The following is a 21,261-nucleotide window of genomic DNA, read 5'->3' as shown; positions in this document are numbered from 1 at the left end:
AATCTCAGGATAACAAATGGTGTGTCCCAATTCTGTCTCATTCCTTATGTAGCACATAGAGGGTAGTTTGGGTCTAGACGATTTCTGATTAAAGACAAAATTCTTATAGCAGGGCACCAGTGTGTTACATTTCTATATTTTATTTGTATTATTTGTTTATATAACACATGCTGTTTAAAAGAAAAAAATAGAACTGTCTTTTTTAAATGTGTAATTCAATTGACTTTTCTCTTTTTTCTTTAACTACTTTACAGTGCACTTAATGGGTTTGTGAGACAAATATTCATTTCTCAAACTGAGAGGAATTACACTACCTGACCAGATTACATATACATATTTGAGGTGTAAATTAGATATACTGCTGATTATTTTTATTCTACTTACTAGTGATAGGAAAGAATAATGTGTCAGGGATTTTCACAGTTTAATGTGCAATTGATTTAAATTATTTAATTCTCTTCCTCAAGAACACCATTGTGTTAATGAGTATGTAAAGAGAATAAAAAGGAAAAAATAAGTTATTAAAAAGTAAAGATATTCTGGTCAACACTTAATTACAATAATCCTTATATATGTTTCTTCTACGTTGAAGGTACATTTTATGACCATATAACTCTCTACACACATATATTAATTTGAAAATTATAAATATTGTGAATTTCTCTATAATGATGACTTGTGTAACTCACCATTTTTATTAGTAAGAGTTCTCCAGAGAAACAACCAATATGATAAATATATAAAAATTTAAATGTAAAATACATACATACAAAAGAGATCTATTTTTAAGAAATTAGCTCCCATGTTTGTGCAGGCTGGCAAGTCCAAAATTCATAGGGAAGGATGACAGGCTGGAAACAGGCAGGAGTCAATGTTGTAGCCTTGAAGCAGAATTTTTTCTTGCCCAGGAAATGCCAATTTTTTTTTTTCTCTTAAGTCCCTCAACTAGTTGAACGAAGCTCATTCATATTATCTAGAGTAACCTTCCTATATTCGGTTGATTATAGATGTTAACCACATCTATAAAACACCTTCAGAACAACAACAAGATTATAATTTGATTGTATAACTGTGTCCTATAGCTTAGCCTAGTTGATACATAAAACTAACCCTATACCTTTCACTGGTAAAATCTGATGGTCAAATTTAATTTAGTTTTATAGCCTGGTACCATTAATGGAAATAGTCTGTTTGATACTTCACATAGACCTTAATAAAGCAGGTATAAATGATATAGTGTATGGTGATGATTACTAGTCTAAACCTACCCAAAACTTTCACATCACTTCATTTAAAGCCTTCTCATCTACTACTAGCTATAGGAGATTTCTCAGTACTTCTCCTAAGTTCACTTTACCTATATGTGCAAGCCTTTAAAATGTAAACAAACACTGCAGAACTAAAAACTGTAAGGGTATATATAATTCAAGTCCGTTAACTGACACATAAGGAAAATGGCAGTGAATGTCTTGATTCTATGGTTCAAGTAGATGCATGAGCACATTTTTCTAGTTCTTTCTGTGTTTTGCCTATAATTGAGTATAATGTGACCATATTTAGAAATAGTTTCTTTGCTGATGTAATTGGTTAAGATGAAGTCATACTGGATTAAGGTCCTAAATCCAATGATTAGTGTACCTATAAAAAAAAAAGAGAAAGAGAGAGAGAGAGAGAAAGGAAAAGAAGGAAAGAAAAGAAAAGAAAAGAAAAGAAAAGAAAAGAAAGAAAAGAGAAGAAAAAAGAAAAAAAGGCAGGGGGAGAGGGTGCGAAACAGGAGAATATCATGCGAAGATAACAGAAACAATCAGGGAAGATGGCCCAATAAAGATGGAAGCAGAAACTGGAGTTAGGTTTCCAGAAGCCAAGGAACACCAGAAACCACCAGAAATTGAAGGAGGCAAGGGAAAATTTTCCTCAGTGCCTTCAGGGGGAGCATACCTATGCGGACACTTTGATTTGGGACTGTAGCTTCAACTGTGAGAAAAAAATTTCTGCTGTTATAAGCCACCTAATTTGTGGTAATTTAGTATGACAGGTCTAAGACATGAATACACTCTCATTGCAATTAACGATTGGATCTTTCTCCATCTTCCTTATATTACTTTAAGAAGGAATGATGAATCTTAAATCTAGCTTGACTTGTGTTAAATCTAAGGCACTCTTGGTACTTTGTAGAGGGAATGCCCCATTTTGGCACTTTTCTTCAGAGTCTTGCATGGTAGAAGTAATGGAATGAATTAGACTGTCATTTACTCTGCCAAGAAGGAAGGGATTCTTCTTGCATGAAAGTGTCTAACATACCATTTGGTTGCATTGAACTGAGTTGAACTGAATTGAATTGAATTCTGTTAAATTTAGTCAAAATGCTTTTCCCATCCAATTTGTTCTTGCCCAGAGAATTAACTGACCTAATCTGTGGTGTGTTGAGTACAATAAGTTACTTCCATGAGCATAAGAAAGAGCGGCCAAAGCTGTCAAAAACATGGTCTTTTGAAGTGTATTGCTCAGTTTAGAGCCACGTGGTAACCAAAGATTCATTAAACTCGTTTAATTAAATAACAACAATAACCCAAATAATTAAGGACAAAGTCATGACCTTTAATGATCCCTTAGCTTATCACTATTACAAAATAAATTTTAATTACCATCAATGGTCTATGTATATCTAAGGTATGACACAGCAGTTATAATCTACCCAAAGGGAGTCCTCAGTTCCTTTTGTACATGAGATACCCGTTTGGAAATGGGTATTAATTACTCATACACAGATATAAATGTGTGTTACATTCTCAAGACATTTTCTGACAATTGTCATAAAATTTTAATTGTATCCTGGGTAGCTTCTAATATAAAATTATCCTTGAGAGCTTTAGGAGAACTTTGAACTTTAGTTGCCATGCAAAGACAGCTTAATAGCTAATTTTCTGATTATGTTCAGGCAGCATAGGTTACATTTAGTTTACATGAATAGAACTGACAGTTTGATATGTGGTTCAGGTCAAATTTAATTTCCTATTAAAATTACTAAATTTACAAAACCAGCACCACAATGGACTGTGTTTATATGAACCTACAATTTGTTTTTCAATAGTTTCTTCATAAATATGTGTGTATAAATAGCCCCCCCACCCCAATTCAGTGTATTGTTCGCTTTTATTTAGAAGGCTATTCAGTAGTCAGTTGGTCATATTCTAAATTGTAAGTCTCCTTTTGGGAATCTCTTAGAAATGAATTTTGGAGAGGCAGCAAGACAAAAAAAGTAGTAAATGTTAAACTTTTAGTGTTTATAGGAAATAACCTAAGGGTGTATATTGATTATATATTACTGTGTAAAATCAAACGAAAACTAACAAAGAAAGCCCTGAAACTGCATGATTTGATGTAATGTCCAGTTGTTTAGCTTGAATTCTCTGGGTCAGCAGCTGGAGCTGGGCTCAGCTGGGTGTTTTTGTTTGTTTGTTTGTTTGTTTCTGTTTTGTTTTGTTTTTAATATATGGCTGGATTCTGTGAATGTATTTCAGCTGCCAGTCGTATGGTGGATTGGGTAGGAGATGCCTGGTCTAAGATGGCCTCACTCACATCTCTGGTTGTTAGTTTTATGTCGGCTGAGGTGAAAGGACAATTAGGCCACCTGTTTCCCATCATCCCACAGGCTAACATAAGGTTGTTCTCATGGGCAGCTTTGCAGTGTCTTAGTGGTGAAAGTGGCAGTGGGAAAATCCTCCTGAGTCCTAAGCTTAGAACTGGCACAGTTCCATTTATCCCATACTGTGTTACTCAAAGCAAGTCACAAAACCCATCAAGATATAAGACATACATAAATAGACTCAATATATCAATGGGAGAAGCTGCCAACTCACAATGCAAAAAAAAAAAAAAAAAAGTGACTGTAGGGTAAGATAGAGAATTGTGATCCCTTTTGTAGCCTATCACAAGATGCTTGTCAAATATGAATGGTTCCACACAAAGATACTAATATGGTTGGTCTAGAAACTACTTCAGTAATATTTATATAACAGAAACAGCCCATAGTGACACTCAAAGTACCTTTGTTCTCATAAAGTTGGGGTCAGTCATAATTTTGTTAAGTATTAATTTCTCCACCAATGAAATAACAAGTTAGAGTTGATAATTCTAATGTCCCTTCAGTTCTGTAAGTCTTACCGTTTAACTTTAGTCATCTAAGAAAGCATTTCACATTTGTCTTACTACAGATTTTAAAAATAATATCCTTCTTTACATAGAGTAATTTATATTAATTATTTTTAAATATCTTATTCAGTCCAGTCCATTATTTTATACTTATAAATTAATGGATCAATTTACTTTTTATATTTTTTAAATTTATTTTTGAGAGAGAGAGAGAGAGACAGAGAGACAGAGTATGAGTGGGGGAGGGGCAGAGAGAGAGAGGGAGACACAGAATCCGAAGCAGGCTCCAGACTCTGAGCTGTCCGTACAGAGCCTGACTGGGGAGGGGGGCTCGAACTCACAAACTGTGAGATCATGACCTGAGCCTAAGTCAGTTGCTTAACCTACTGAGCCACCCAGGTGCCCCAATAGATCAATTTAAAAACTGATGTCCTTGTCCATCAAGTTTCAAAACAATAGGTCTTTTTCCCATTGGATATTCTTTCCTGCTTTGTCGAACACTAGTTGACCATATAGTTGTGGGTCCATTTCTGAGTTTTCTATTCTGTTCCATTGATCTATGTGTCTGTTTTTGTACTAGTACCATACTATCTTGATCACTACAGCTTTGTAATATAACTTGAAGTCTGGAATTGTGATGCCCCTAGCTTTGCTTTTCTTTTTCAAGGTTGCTTTGGCTATTTAGAATCTTTTGTGGTTCCATACAAATTTTAGGATTATTTGTTCTAGTTCTGTGAAAAATGCTAGTGGTATTTTATGCAATAGAGATTGCATTAAATGTGTAGATTACTTTGGGTAGTATAGACATTTTAACAATATTTGTTCTTCTAATACATGAGCAAGGAATTTTTTTTTTAATTTCTTTGTGTCTTCTTCAATTTCTTTCTTAAGAGTTTTATAGTTTTCAGAATACAGATCTTTTACCTCTTTGGTTAGGTTTATTCCTAGGTATCTTATGATTTTTGGTGCAATTGTAAATGGGATCAATTTCTTGATTTATTTTTCTGCTTCTTCATTATTGGTGTATAGAATGTCACCAATTTCTGTACATTGAGGAAACTGGACAGCAACATGCAAAAGAATGAAACTGGACCACTTTCTTACAGCATACACAAAAATAAATTCAAAATGGATGAAAGGCCTAAATGTGAAAGAAGAAACTATCAAAATCCTGGGGAACACAGGCAACAACCTCTTTGACATTGGCCATAGCAACTTCTTACTAGATATATTTCTGGAGTCAAGGCAAACAAAAGCATCATCAAGATAAAAGGCTTCTGCACAGGAAAGGAAACAATCAACAAAACTATAAGGCAACCTTCCGAATAGAAGAAGATATTTGTAAATGACATATCTGATAGAGAGTTACTATCCAAAATCTATAAAGAACTCCTCAATCTGAACACCCAAAAAACATATAATCCAATTTAAAAATGGGCAGAAGACATGAATAGACATTTTTCCAAAGAAGACTTCTAGGTGGCTAACGGATATGTGAATAGATGCTCAACATCACTCATAATCAGGGAAATGCAAATCAAAACTACAATGAGATATCACCTCATGCCTGTCAGAATGGCTAAAATTAACAACACAGGAAACAAGTGTTGACGAGGATGCAGAGACAGGGGAACCCTCTTACACTATTGGTGGGAATGCAAACTGATGAAGCCACTCTGGAAAACAGTATGGAGGTTCCTCAAAAAGTTAAAAATAGAACTACCCTATGACCCAGCAATTGCATTACTGGGTATTTATGCAAAGGATACAAAAATACTGATTTGAAGGAGTATATGCACCCCAATATTTGTAGCAGCATTATCAACAATAGCCAAATTATGGGAAGAGCCCAAATATCCATCAAATGATGAGTGAATAAGGAAAAGGTGGTTTGCATATACAATGGACTATTACTTGGCAATCAAAAAGAATGAAATCATGCCATTTCCAATAACATGGGGGATCTAGAGTGTATTATGCTAAGCAAAGTAAGTCAGAGAAAGACAAATGCCATATGATTTCACTCATATGTGCATTTTAAGAAATGAAACAGGTAAACATGGGGAAAAAAGAGGAGGCAAACCATAGAACAGACTCTTAACTATTGAGAATGAACTGATGGTTGCTGGAGGGGAGGAAAGGGGGAATGAGTTGAATGGGCAGTGGGTATTAAGGAGGGCACTTGCTGTGATGAGCCCTGCATGTTGTATATAGATGATGAATCACCAAATTCTACTACTGAAGCTAATATTATACTATATGTTCAATAACTGGAATTTAAATTAAAACTTAAGAAAGAAAAACAACGGGATGGTATAGGCTTATAATGGGATCAGTTATATACATATATTATATATGTGCGTCTAAAAATTAGGTTACAAATGCTATGTATGTAAAGTATAATAGTTTCACTTTTTTTAAAGAGAAACTACCAAGCATTGCAACATTAAAAAAAAACAAAATAGGTCTTTTTATTATAAGGCTTTTAGGTTGTCTGGATTATAAACTATTTAAATTTAGAGAACATCTTTCTTTATGCTTCTTGGTTTTAAAATGGTGCTTATTTCAATGTCATATACTTCATATGGAGTGTCTTACAATACAAAAAAGAGTACAAGTTTGTGGTTGAGATATGTCAGAATTTTTATTTCTTTATTTCATTCAACAAGCAGCAGAGACATAAAATATCTGAGAGTGTGGTTCTTAGGAAGAATTTCTAGGAGGTTCTATTTGAACTAAATCTGACTAGTGAGGACAAGATGTCAGACCAGTCTTTAGGGAGTGTGAAGCAAGTAGTAAGACCGAAAAAAGGGAAATATCCCAGTTTGCACAAAGATATCACGTGGTGTTCAAAGTGCAGTGCAAAGCAGAAGAGTGGTAAAGCTGAGTCTGTGCCACGGGGTCTGGGACATCACATAAAGAGCTTGGGTATTACCCTATATTATCTGGGGGGGGGGGTGTCAGAAGGTAAAAAGTAAATTTTCTCAAATTAATAGAAATTTCAAATCATTCCAAGTGAATGATACTGACTTGGGAGTTTTTTTTTGGGGGGGGAGAAGAGAATCTGCAAAATCCTGCGATGATCAGAAAATAGAGATCCCATAAAGGAGATAAAGAAGATCATGGACTTTCGGAAGCTAATGTTGAGTGTTGAGAAGAAAGAGCCTATACAATCAATGAACTGAAAAATACCCATTAGCCTTACAGAGGTCAATGATGGCTTTAGTGAAAGTGGTTCCAGTAAACTGTAGTAAGGTGTTGAGTGATGTTAAAGACATGGAAGTGGTGGATGCTCTGAGTGGTTTGCAAGAAAAGGAAGAAAGACTTAAAAAAAATCTTACTCTGGGGGCACCTGGGTGGCTCAGTCAGTTAAGTGTATGACTTCGGCTCGGGTCATGATCCCACGGTTTGTGGGTTCAAGCCCTGCGTCGAGCTCTGTGCTGACAGCTCAGAGCCTGGAGCCTGCTTCCGATTCTGTGTCTCCCTCCCTCTCTGCCCCTCCCCCACTCACACTCTGTCTCTCTCTCAAAAATAAATAACCACTTAAAATAAAAAAAAAATTACTATGAACACATCAGACACAAAAATATTTTAGTATGCCTTTATATATAATAAACAATACATATATAGTTTACTTTAAAGTTTTGCTTCCATTTTATTTAATGGCTTTAGAATCATGTTGAAAATTATACTTCTCCCTGAAGTATAAGCTTTTGTCAGATATTTTGCTGAGATGAACCTTTCACACTCCCTAGAGAGAATCTTACTCCACTCCAAACCTGTAATGGACTTTATCCCATATATGATGGTTAATTTTATATGTCAAGTTATCTACATCACAGTACTCAAATATTTGATCAAACATTATTCTAGATATTATTGTGAAGATATTTTTACATGAGATTAATATTTAAGCCAGCAGACTTTGAGTAAAGCAGATTATTCACTGTAATTGTGGTGAGCCTTGTCTAATCACTTAAAGGCCTTTATAGAAAAAAGGGGGTCTGGGGCACTTGCGTTGCTCAATCAGTTAAGCATCGGATTTTTTATCTCAGCTCAGGTCTTGATCTCAGGGTCTTGAAGTCAAGCCTCAGGTTGGACTCTGTGCTGTGTGTGAAGCTTACTTAAAAAAAAAATTACATTTAAAAAAAAAGTGGCCTTCCCAGTGAAGAGGGAATTCTGTCAGCAGAGTTCCCTTAGACTCAGATTTGAACTCTTCCCTGGGTCTCCAGCCCACCAACAACATACTCTGCAGATCTTGCACTTGACAGATTCTACAGTTATATAAACCAATTCCTTATACTAAATCTCATTCTCTCTCTCTCTCTCTCTCTCTCTCTCTCTCTCTCTCTCTCACACACACACACACACACACACACACACACACACACACAAACAGACCCTATTAGTTATGTTTCTCTAGAGAACCCTAATGCCCTATAAGAGGTGAATATTGAAGGTCTAGGAAATATAATTTGATAAAAGGTTCCATTCTGGCAAGAATAATTTCTCTGAACTTTCTAATTGTGGACAGTGTTTTCTGAGCATTTGTATAAATGAAAGTATTAAATTATTACCTTCCGGTGATATATGCTTTTTGTAGATGTTTCCCCCACTCCTAATTGCTTTCCATATTCATATTTTAATTGTTATCCTATTACCTTTCATTTTGTCTCTGTGAATAATATGCAGAAACAAAGAGCACAAAGCCCTAATTAATGAAAATATAAGTGAAACATTTGTATTGTCTGAACATCATTAGCACAGAAGACTTTTTAAGAGTATTCTTGTCACTGAATTAGACAACCAAGGTAACTCTAATGAGACGTATAAAAAAATATTTTACCTTCTTTTATTCCTGTATTGCATTTTTGGTTTTTTAGTGGTCTTGTCAAATAGAAAAGCACACTAGTTTTTCCACAGGGAGAATTCACAATGATTTACTTGGAGGGTCTTTTTAGTATTTAATGAAAATTTTACTGGGTAGCTTTTAATAGGAAGTTGTGAAAAAAACGTTCCCCTCACTTTGGTCACTGAATACCCAAAGCCTAGAGGACTTCCTGTTCAGTGACTAAGTTATTCAGTGACCAAATGTGCCCTGGATAAAAGATTTATTTTAATTAGAATAACTGTTTGAATGACTTCTGTGTTAATCTTTACAGAGTAAACACTAAAGACTTTTCAATAGTCTGCAAGGCTCTACATAATCTGGCCGCTGGCTCTCTCCTTGACCTCATCTCCCCACACATCTCCCTTATTTCTCTCAACGTCAGCACGACAGGCTTCCGTTTATTCTGCAGACCTGCAAGGCTAATTCTGCCTGGAATGTTCTTCATCCAGGTATCCTCAAACTCCTTCGCTTCTCTGAGGTTTCCTGTTTAAATGTCACATGCTCAGTGGATCTTTTACGCTACATGAAATGTCAACCGATCCTATCCATCTTACCTCTTTATTATGTATATCGAAAAACTGTCTGCTAATTATATAATTAATTAATTAAATAGTTAATATGGACACCGTAGATAGGTTTTGGGTTCATTCCAGTCCAGATCCTGTATCTCCAAGAGTGATGGCAGTGCTCAGCCCTCTCGGAACATAATGCATCATTAGCTGACTAATGAGCCATGAAGACTCAAGGGTGCTCATAACCAGGGTGCTCACATCACTGTGTGCAATGCAACTAGTGGTTCTCATCTAGGCAGATAATTAGAAATACCTGAGCGCACTCCCAAGACTCCCACGAAACACATGCCAGATAGCTAGATATTATTTCCATCCTTCATCTCCATCGTTTCTAAAGTTGAGGCCTGTTCCTCAGAACAATAGTGTGGAGAGCTAAAGAAGCTAATTCCTTTAGAGCTGCAATTTTAATAAGCTTATGTTGCACCCCCAAAATACTCCAAAAAGATGTGTCAGAGTTTTTAACTACTAACATTCAGCAGCAGAAGCCATGTAGATAATAGGAAGATGAGGCTTCCTTTTGAGTCTTATCTTTCTATCACGGACAGGTGAGGATTGAGTGTGATAACACATGGGAAGATTTTAGAAGGCCATAAAACAAGAGCACAACGAAATTTTTCTAAAAACCAGGCAAATAAGTTTATTTTTATGTTGAACGAAATGGTGCTAAATGATTAAACTTATTCCTAGTATTAATTGATATGTTGGTTCAGGGGGCACCTGGGTGGCTCAGTCGGTTAAGCGTCCGACTCCGGCTCAGGTCATGATCTCGCAGTTCGTGAGTTCAAGCCCTGATTTGGGCTCTGTGCTGACAGCTCCCGAGCCTGGAGCCTGCCTCAGATCTGTGTCTCCCTCTCTTTCTCTGCTCCTCCCCGCCCCCACACACACTCTAGCTCTCAAAAATAAATAAACATTAACATATATATATTTTGGTTTAGGTACATCCTTCCTTGCACAAAAGGAAGAAAGGCACTGGGAAAGGCAAGGCAAGGCACAGAAGAAAGGATTGTAGATGAGAGACAGAAGACCTTTGTTGGGGCCTCAGCTACCCCAATCCCTAAGGTTTATGACCTTGAATAAGTCACCTGATAAAATCAGATTGCTTACTATCTATAAAATGCCAATAAGACCTTTCCTAAAACTGTATGGGATAGTGAAGATAATCAAATGAAATAATACTTGAAAAATTACTTTCTAAACTTAATGGGCCATACAGATATGTCTGAGTGGTCTGTGCAGATACATACCCTTGGTTGTTAAGATAACATTTGATAACTGATTACCTCATTTCACTGATATTATTACAAATGTAGTTAGGATTCTTTACAAAAGCACTTTACAGTGGCCATTTTGGAGTTATACTTTGAAATTTCTTCTGGGAACTAGCATCATATTCCTGGAAGGAATTGTTCCTTCATACTTCTGTTCCAACACTGTGATTATGATGAGGCTGCCAATGATGGTGTCACTGACTCTTGGAAAGTTGGAGGGAAGGTACGCAAGCAGTGTCAATCAGAGCCCTTCCTAAACACGGTGTTTAAATTAGAAGAGAATTATCTAGAATCCACTGGTAACCATAAAATCTGCTTTGCAGAGCTTTTCACCTCTTACGTTCTGAATCAATCCAGTTTGGTATGAAATTCTGGCAGATCATAAATTAAAATGATACTTTAGAAACAAAGTGGCATAAAATTGTATTTGGGATTATCCCAGCTGTTGTTCTTCTCATGTCTGGTTCATTTAGTGGAGGGCTGGGCAGAAAAAGTTGTATGTATAGCTAGGAGATTGTTATTCTAAGAGTTTCCACAAGAACATCTGTGATAATAGTATAGTGTTTTGGACTTAAAGGGGTTGCAAAAGTATTCAGTGTGTATGTCTGTGTGTGTGTGTGTGTGTGTGTGTGTGTGTGTGTGTGTGTGTGTGTTTGCTTAAAGGGACCATCTTATTCTATGTGTAACTCAGGGCCTAGTGGTGAGATGCTGCACAAGAAACCAGGCATATCAAGAAAATGTTTCCCTCTTGCTAACAATTTTTAATGTCCCCTCTATACAGTTTATTATTTCTACTGTTACTAAATATCGAAGTGGCCATATTCTGGTTTTTCAATATTGCATGTTCTGAAAAATATCATTTAAATATTATTCTGTTACGATCTTTCACTAATCAGAATGCCAAAAAAATTAGTGGATCTCTGGTTTGGTGTCCATTTATACCATGTATACATAAACAAAGAGCTTTGGATCAGAGGACTCAATAGTACTTCTTTATTACAGAGACATTTTATCCTTTGGGGGCCAGGTGTTTTTTATATAATAAATTGAGAAAAACAAAAAGGTGAGCCACTGTCTTATACTAAAATATGCCTGCCAGGTATTAATAACTATAGCTTTTGTCACACTTCACAAGAGCTATTTTTGAATTTGTTACGAATTTCAGAATCTCTGACAAGATTATGCTGCCAATATTCATAAAGGTACTAAAAAGACTGTCAGCCTTGATGTATGCTGCATTCATTAGACAGTTGCAGTGAGTCCAGAGACACAGGTAGAATAACTATTGTAGGAATGGGTGCAACTAAGGCCAATGTAAAGAGAAAGTGTGTATAAGAGACAAAGGAAAGGAAACGTAATAAAATTTTAATGAAGACATCCTTTAAAAGTATCTATTCATCTTTATAAAACAAGAGTTTTCATATTTTCCTGACTTTTCTCCAAAAATTACCCTGACTCTTCTGAATTATATAGTTGTATCTAAATGACATCCTAGAGTTGGGACCAGATGAATTTCCAATTTTGAATTCATCTGGTTCATTCTTTGAGGTTGAAATATCAACATGCATCAATGAAAATAGCATTTCTTACAGCAAGAGGAAGGAAAACAAGTGAATCCCAACAACATGTATATTCTGTCATGGTAACCATTCCATGGTGTTATTTTTGGTTATATTTAAATTGGCTAATTGGATGGATTTCCATACTCCATAAATGTGTGGCCCATACAGAGCTCCAGAAGTCAACCAATTGCACTAAAATTGGGTTTGATTAAATAAAATAAATTTTGGTAGTTTTTGCTTTTTTTTTTGGCTTTTCTTTTTGCAACTTTATATTTGGTTTCATTTTAACCAAAATATGTTGTTAGATTATATAATCAAATTAATAAAGTTGTTGGACAGCCATGCAAAATACTTGTTGACTTCTCTCTAGGCTTATGCCTCTTAAAGCTAACAGCACAATATTGTGGTTAAATAAGTGCATCGTGCAATGAATAAGTAATGACATTTCGTCTATTTGAATTTAGTGACATGAAGAAAAAGTGCTTAAAAGCAGATGTTTTCATCAGTGAGTGTAAGAATGGGAGATTGGGATATAATGCTTTTAAAGTGAAGTAGATTTTAGAAGTATTTTGATTGTTAAATTTACAAGAGACTGAAAGATAAATGCTTAAACTTTCAATAATTTACTGCTGTTTCTTAATTGTAATACATCGATACTTGCTCTACATGGGAAAATACGTGAAACAGGTTTAGAAGAGTTTTCAGAAAAATTCTTCCTTTTTGGTGTAACTTCAATATGGTATAGTTTACTTGGCTTTATGACCATGTAGTAGTTTTCTCTTTAATTTTATTTTAGAGAGAGAGAGAGAAGCGAGTGGGGGAGAGGGGCAGAGAGAGAGAGAGAATCTTAAGCAGGCTCCATGCTCACTGTGGAGCCTAATGCAGGGCTAGATCTCACAACCCTGGGATCATGACCTTAGCCAAAGCCAAGAGTGGGACACTCAACTGACTGAGCACCCAGGCACCGCTTTATGACGATGTATTTTTTTAAGTTAATGATTTTATTTCTTTTTTAATTTTTTAATGTTTACTTTTGAGAGAGACAGAGAGAGTGTGGGGGAGGGGTAGAGAGAGAGGGAGACACAGATCAGAAGCAGGCTTCAGGCTCTGAGCTGTCAGCACAGAGCCCAGGGTGGGGCTCGAAATCATGAACTGTGAGATTATGAGCTGAAGTTGGATGCTTAACCAACTGAGCCTCCCGGGCATCCCCAAAATCAATGATTTTAAAATAAGACTTTCTACTTCAGTTTTTCTTCTAAGTGAGGCATATGGGGCCCATGACATTAACAGTTAAAACTGGTAAACAAAATGTTATAATCACTGAGGACATTAGAACTATTTTTTTTTAAATCACATGGATCCTTTCAATATAATGTATTCTTCTCAATTTCTTAACCATCTTATAGGATATTGATCAAAAATAGTGTTTACTCATCAAAAGTGAAAGATACATACTTACAGCCTCTTCTAGAAGATAAAATTTTTCCTATTTTTAGCAAATGAAATCCAGAATTACTAAATGATTATGTACTTTATAAACTTAAGCTATATATTCAGTACTGTTTTTTAAGTTTATTTATTTTTGAGAGAAAGAAAAAGAGTACAAGCGGGGGAGGGGTAGAGAGAGAGGGAGACACAGAATCCAAAGCATACTCCAAGCTGTCAGCACAGAGCTCAACGTGAGGCTCGAACTCACAAACTACAAGATCATGACCTGAGCCAAACTGGGACACTCATCCAACTGAGCCACCCAGGCGCCCCTGTGTATTCAGTACTTTTACTGTTATTGTAACATTTCTTCCAGGAAATAAGCCTAGGTACTTTTCATTACTTTCTTTTTTATATTTGCTTGTGCCTTTCATTTCTTTTTCAGTTATTTAACTACTAGAACCTTTCTATAGAACTTAAAACTTAGAGGTCTATATGGAACTTATAGACTTTTATATAAAACCATTTTAAAAGTATAATATATTTTATTACAGCTCGGAAAATAGTTTATAACTTAATTCAACTTAGTGGCTACCTTATCTTTCATGTTCAATGAAATCATAAAATCATTATGGATATTTCTTTTATTTTCATAGTCTTCACATACTCCTTAAAATATTTTTATTATAAAAATCATAGTTCTTTGAAAAAAAGAGAAAAAGTTAAATGGTACAGAGATGTAAAAAATATAGTTAAAATTTCCATAGCTTCCTGTCTCAGGCTTTAGTCTCGTATATATCTTCAAGATGTATAAATATGTGTAGGTATAAAGGTAAAAGAAATCAAGCTTGCCATGTTGTTGGTAAGTCTTTTTTTTTTCCTTTGAACAACATATTTCAGAAAACTTTCACATTCTATTTATGCTGCTGACTTCAACCACTAAGTTGACTACGTAACACTAGAAACAACTAACATTTTAGGATCTAGCTAAAACAGGATCTTAGGATCCAAAGAACAATGATCTTCATTTAAAAAAAAAAACAAAAAAAAAAAACAAAAAAAACCTCTTTCTCAAGGTAATTATTATACTCAAAGGCAAAGGGAATTTGATTATTAATTTATGAGTATCTAAGTAGTTTTGTACTTTCTATTTACTTTTATATATTCTCAATATTTGACCTTAAAAAGTATAACCTGTGAGATGTAGAAAGGGGTTCAGTAGTTATTATGAGAAAACAGAAAAGTGAGTTAAAATTTAAAAAAAAGGAATAGATTGATAGTCTGGAGCATATCCACAATTATCTGGAAACAGCTGGTGCCCTTTCACCATTGCTTCAAGTGGAGGCTCCGGTTTTATGCCTCTCTGCCAGAAATAACATCAGTCCAGAATCCTCGAATGCCAGCAGCACAGAGCTGCCAGGGTGTTGGGTGCATGAGGGTACAAGTGGCCTCCTCAGCCTGTGTGAAGATGTGTCACTAAGACCATGGGTAACCTTTTAACTTTTCCATAGACACTTTGAGGTATGCATATCTTTAAGCTACTACATCTTATCTGTAGTTAAACCATTTTCTAAAAACTAAAATTAGTTCTCATGCTGTCCCAGTGTATTACACTCTTAAAAAAAGCTTTGATAGCCAAACGCTAATAACAGGTAGAAAGAAAAGTGAAAGCCATGGTGAATGGCTACTATGATATGGGGGTGATCAATCAAAGATGAAATGAATCAAATATTTATATATTTGGAACAGAAAAGAACATTACAATTAACTGCTAAGAATGTTGAAAAACATTTAAATTTGTTTCTTCATTTACGACTCATTTTCAGTGTCTTAAATGTTAAAACTCATGAGTCTAATTGTGAAGCTTTTCTAATCCTTATTTGGACAACTGATATGCTGACATATAGGACATGTTTAACCATAGAGATCTCCAACTTATGAAGTAAACACAAATAAAATACCTTAGGTTGGATGAAACAGAGCAATTAGAGATGTATAGACATTTTCCTCATTTTACAGAGAAAGAAATTGTAACCCAGAGAATTTAAGTTAATGGGAGTCTGTAGCCTAAGTCTCTAAGTTCCTTTTTTGTTATTATTAATTTATAATTACATGATGGAAATCTAACTTAAAATTCCACAGACATGTTGTTTTAATGCTTCACTAATTAGAATGTATAAACAGCACTTAAAATTTTTTTAACGTTTATTCATTTTTTTGAGAGACCCGAGAGCGAGCTGGGGAGGGGCAGAAGGAGAAGGAGACACAGAATCTGAAGCAGGCTCCAGGCTCCACACTGTCAGCACAGAGCCCAAATCCAGGCTTGAACTCACAAACCATGAGCTCATGACCTCAGGCGAAATCAGCAGCTCAACCCACTGAGCCGCCCAGACACCTCTAAACATCATTTTTAAATGAATACTATTTAAAACCTCAAATGAAAATTTGTTCTCCTTGTTCGTTTGTCCAGGAGCCTTCTTATATTTTACAGGTGTAAGGAGTGGACCACCAACCCAAATGAATCTCAAAACATGATCTATATTTCTTAGAAGAGCCGCTAAAATTTAGAGGAGGTTTTTCGTCTTTTACTACACATGCTTGGAGTAAAGAATTTCAAGTGAATGAAAAAGACTCATACCATAACAAGAAGATTGCTTCTTGAGATGTTCATAATATACAATCCTTTTATTTTAACCTTATGTCTTGTTGGTAACAGTGCTTTCCACCGCCAGGTTGAAAACAATGATTGTTAATCAGGTCCCCATATATAACTTTTAATGAGTACATCACAGCAATACACTGAGATTAAATGGGGATAAAGACTGTTGTTTTCTTGTACTTGATAGGTATAGAGGGCAGCATCCTCCCAGTCTGAAAATAAATGCAAAAGGGGAGCTATCTGTTATCAGCAAGTTCTCATTTGTCTTTTGTTCTTTAGACCAGAGTTCTTATCACCACCTGAGTCTGATAGAACCAATATTACCAAGAAAGCAGGGGACAAAAGGGATCAAAGACAGGGGACAAAGGAAGCAAAGACAAAAAAAAAAAAAAAAAAGGTTTCAAAAACAAAACAGGGATTTTGTTTTTACCTCCAACACTTTATCATTTAAAGTTATTTTTAAAGTCCTTTTTCTTAAAGCACTCCAGTACTATCACGATAATAAGCATGGGGAAAACAATGGAGGATTAAAAACCACAGAGTTTTTAACATCAAGCATCTAACAGCCAGGCCTGAAGAAATAGGAGAAAATATTGGTAGAAGTCAGTGAGTTGCACTTAAAGGTAGATAAACACTTCAAAAGAGAAAGAGATTAGTAAAGTATTTCAGAAGGCAGTGTTCTCCCCAGAGTGAGTTCTCAGAATGATCATGATAATGCAACCAACATCAGCAAAGGATTTAGTTGTGCTATAATTGCATAAAATCTCTGATTTGCTCACTATCAGTTTATTTGCTGGTAAGAAGAGAGGGAAAACTGTGTTGGTGATATTAACCAGAATTTTATGGTTTCATTCATCAGCAGGCATATGGAAGTACCAATTGTATTTGGAGGATTCTGCTAATTTCTAAATAGCATTTATTTTAGCATGTATGGGGTACTAGATTGAGGAAAAATAGAGACTTTTTTTTATTTTTCTTGTTAATGTGACAGTTTACTTTAAAAAAAAAAGATACCACAAAGACACTTAATAGATGGCACAAAGATAAGAATCCCCCAAATAGAGATATGACTATGGAACCAATCTACCTCAATTAATAGATATCCAATACTCAAAGCCCTGCGGTAAGAGAGAAGTAAAATGTTACTAAGTCAGCATTAAGTTTTCATCTCATTTGAGGTGGTTTCAGGAGATAAGCCACACACTGTCTAAAAGTAATGAAGTCTGAAAGGTAGGCCATTGGGAATCCTTGTCACAAACACATATCTTCTCATGCTCTGACAGTATTAATAATTTCTTTCCATAGACAAAAGACCTTCAAAACCCCGGGCCATATCAGGAGGAAGTGGGAGAAGCTTAAAAAGAATTTAAAGTTAAAACCTGTACTTGAATTTGAAATTGTAAGCAGAGAAGTTATTGCTTATTAAATTCCGCTAATAGTGATTGACAATAACAAATTATCAGTATAACTTAATTACATTTGTAGGGAGATAAGTGTGTGTGTGTGTGTGTGTGTGTGTGTGTGTGTGTATGTGTGTGTGTCGTGTGTTCAGGGTATACTTTGTGAATGCATTGTGTGTATATTTATGACTCTTATCATAAAAGTTTTGTTTGGATCATTGAATTCCTGCAAAAGAGAATTTTTTTTTCTGAAACAAGTAGAGTCCTTTTCCTCCTCCCCCTGCCCATAGTATGGTAATATAAGTTCTTTGTAGTATGCAGTACTATCTTGTGCTTATGTGGTATTGATCTGTATGAGGAGCCTTTTCCTTTATATCTTTGTTCTGTAATGGTGGTATATATCATATTTTTATGACACAGATATATACTACCTACTCTATAAGACAGATATAAGAAGAAAATGCAAATGAATTGGTTTGATCTATATCAGATACTTTTGCAGACAGAAAAAAAAATTTTAAACAAACTTCTTATAATAAAAAGAGATTGCATAATATTCAGTTCCAATACAATTTTATTGAGTATTCGAGAGACAATCAGATTTCATTACATCTCAACCAACAGTGTAGTTGTTAGTTTTAGGAACAAATTTGACTCTACCGACATGCAAACAAAAAGAAAGAGATACAAACCTTTTTGTTGCTCAGAAAACTTCATACAAATGGTAATAAAAGGTAGTTACTTTTTCTCTGAAATAGTTCACTTTAGTGCGATAGGTTCTATTTTCTCAGCTGTCAGTACTATTATTGGCGTAAAGACTGGGTGTATAGCTAGAATTTTCCAATTCCCTTAAGTGGGGATTCTGTGTCCGAAGAAATGGTGCATTTCAAGTCCTTTTCAACCTGTCAGTATTTGAGAGTTATTAACTTCAACTTCCTTTCTGCCTTTTGAAATCTGACACTGATTTGTCCCATATTTCCCAGAGGCCTCTATGTGCAATTAGCCATTGGATTCACTGAGTAATTACTTCATTTTTCATGTAAAATGCTCTTGATTTTTTATATACTTGGGAGGCAATGGCAGAGATAGGTCAACAGCAGTTAGAGGAGATTAAAGTAGATATTCTATTTAACTGTGGAAGCCATCAATCCCCATAAGTCCGCTAGCAAAGAGCAAGAAGGGTGCCACTCAAAGTTGAACAGTGGGTTTCTAGGTGAATTTGCCACTGCTTTGAAAATCCACTGAGTAATGGGAGGACATTTTTAAAACTCCTACCTTACAAACTTATCTAAGTGAGTAGTGGAATGATACATCACTTAGGATAAATTCAAGAAAAAAATGTTTTTAATTCGCAGCAAGAGTTTTACAGCTCTTCTAAACTGTAAATCAGTGCAGTTTTACTGTTTAAAAGGAAAAAAAGGAGGCCATTGTTATACTCTTCCTGCCATCCTTTTAGGAGAATTTTGCTAGCGGTTGCTGTGCTAATGTAATACTTTTCTAAATGGATTTTCCCTGTCTATGGATAGGTTACTCTGACTTAAATAAATGATACTTTACAGGGTAATACAAAAGGTATGGCTGGCTTAGAATGAAGAGAGGTTGTTTCCTTTTGACTAGGTACTCACGTTTTGTGTGTAGTTTTGTAGTTGATACTGTACAGCTGAAAATTACACTTCACTTGCTTGGGAAAACACATTTTAGCAAGATGCCAGTACTTTGTTTCTGTGTGTACAATTGCACTATCACTAGGAGCTTCCTCAGTAGAGTAGTTTCCTTCTGTGGGGCTGGCATCTGAAGAGAGGATAATTGAGTGACCTTGTATGGCTGGGGAGGAATGCCGGGTCAGAAATGGAAGATTCCCCTGTGAAGGGAACTGCTGAGAGTTTTCACTGCACAAGATAACAAAGCAGGGGTGGATCTTTCAAAAATTATAAAGCTAGCTCCAAAGGCACTGGACTGCCTCTTACTCTGCCATTTCTGTTTTTATAGTTCTAATTCTAGTCATTGAGAGAAGGTGAAATTGCTGGAAGGAAAAATAAAAGCTATTCCTTCAGGGTTGTCACCATTTACTTTAACAACATATTAGTTATTATTGCTGTCATTTAGGGTTTTTTCCTGTAATCACATCTTCACCCCTCTTACTTTAGAGACTACCTCATAATAACTCACCAATGGAGCTACTGTAATTTGATTCTTTTTAGCATTTATTTAGGGACGCATATGGGTATCTTTGAACAATTGATATGTGTATGCATCATTACTGCATTTGATAAGTTATCTCTAATAAATGATCCATTCTTGTCTACTTTCTTTTATCTTCAACTTTCTTTTCTTTATTAAAAAAATTTTTTTTAATGTTTATTTATGAGAGAGAGACAAAGTGTGAGTGAGGGAGGGGCAGAAAGAGAGGGAGACACAGAATCCAAAGCAGGCTTCAGGCTCTGAGCTGTCAGCACAGAGCTTGCCGCAGGGCTCAAACTCATGAACTGCGAGATCATGACCTGAGCCAAAGTCGGACACTTCACCAACTGAGCCACCCAGGTGCCCCATATCTTCAACTTTCTTATACATTTTGGGCCATCATGTCAAGGTATGTTTAAAAAGGTAATAGGGCAAGCAGGTTTCCTTATGTAGGTTTTACCATATGGAACCTCATCAGTCCAAAGGGAACTGAGTCTGTGAAATAAGAAGTCCAGAACCCTGGACTTTCTACTGTGGAGTATCAGCACCAGGTCCCCACACGTTCCTTAATACGGTCACCTATTTTACATAAATTGAAAGAGAGGGGGCAGAGATGAGTGCAGAGAAAGAGAAACCAATCATCTGTAGGTCAAAGTAGTGGGAAAGATTTATATCTAACATACTAAACGATGAGTTCAGAGAGAGAATTCTATCTTTAATTAAAAGAAATGACAGGACAATATTTGCCAGTCTGGAATTCTCTTTTTAGTAGCTTGAATAAAACAAGGCGGCCGGCTGTGTTCCACCCTGACACTTACAGTAATTTGGGAATGATTACACACGGAAAAATGGACAAAACTAACAACATACGTCTTACATAGTCAGATATTTTCCCCAAGGAGTGTCCAGTGAGAGTGATGATGTTTTCTGAAAAGCTCCTGTAGAGGATTAGTGCTTCTTGTTTTAGCGTCCCAAAACAAAGCTGGCCAAGGACTGAGGAAATCCCAGGAACATTCATAGTCAAATTCCAGAGCCACTGCAAGGCCCGCCTGCTCAAATTCAGCTCAGGCAAGCAGGGAATGGCTCACAGTCCTTTGATGCAGTTTTGCTTGCACCAAAAGCAATCATGTAAGTTTATCATTTATAAG

General features: G+C 35.7%; 1 protein-coding gene across 4 annotated transcripts in view; it reads left to right on the top strand.

Moving 5' to 3' along the window:
* Window positions 1-21,261, top strand: part of PCDH9 (protocadherin 9) — a 920,569-nt gene that overhangs the window by 678,033 nt on the left and 221,275 nt on the right. The window contains exon 6 of one of the 4 annotated variants that reach the window (XM_042927585.1): window positions 16,365-16,897. The exons of the other annotated variants lie outside the window; for them this stretch is intronic. The gene's annotated coding sequence lies outside the window, so the exon portion shown is untranslated. Of the gene's footprint in view, window positions 1-16,364; window positions 16,898-21,261 lie in introns of those variants that run through there. 4 annotated transcript variants of the gene reach the window in all.

Source organism: Panthera leo, chromosome A1 (genome assembly GCF_018350215.1).
Source record: "Panthera leo isolate Ple1 chromosome A1, P.leo_Ple1_pat1.1, whole genome shotgun sequence".
Classification (NCBI taxonomy): Eukaryota; Metazoa; Chordata; class Mammalia; order Carnivora; family Felidae; genus Panthera; species Panthera leo.
Note: the sequence above shows the minus strand (reverse complement) of the source record. Positions and strands in the feature narration are given on the sequence as shown.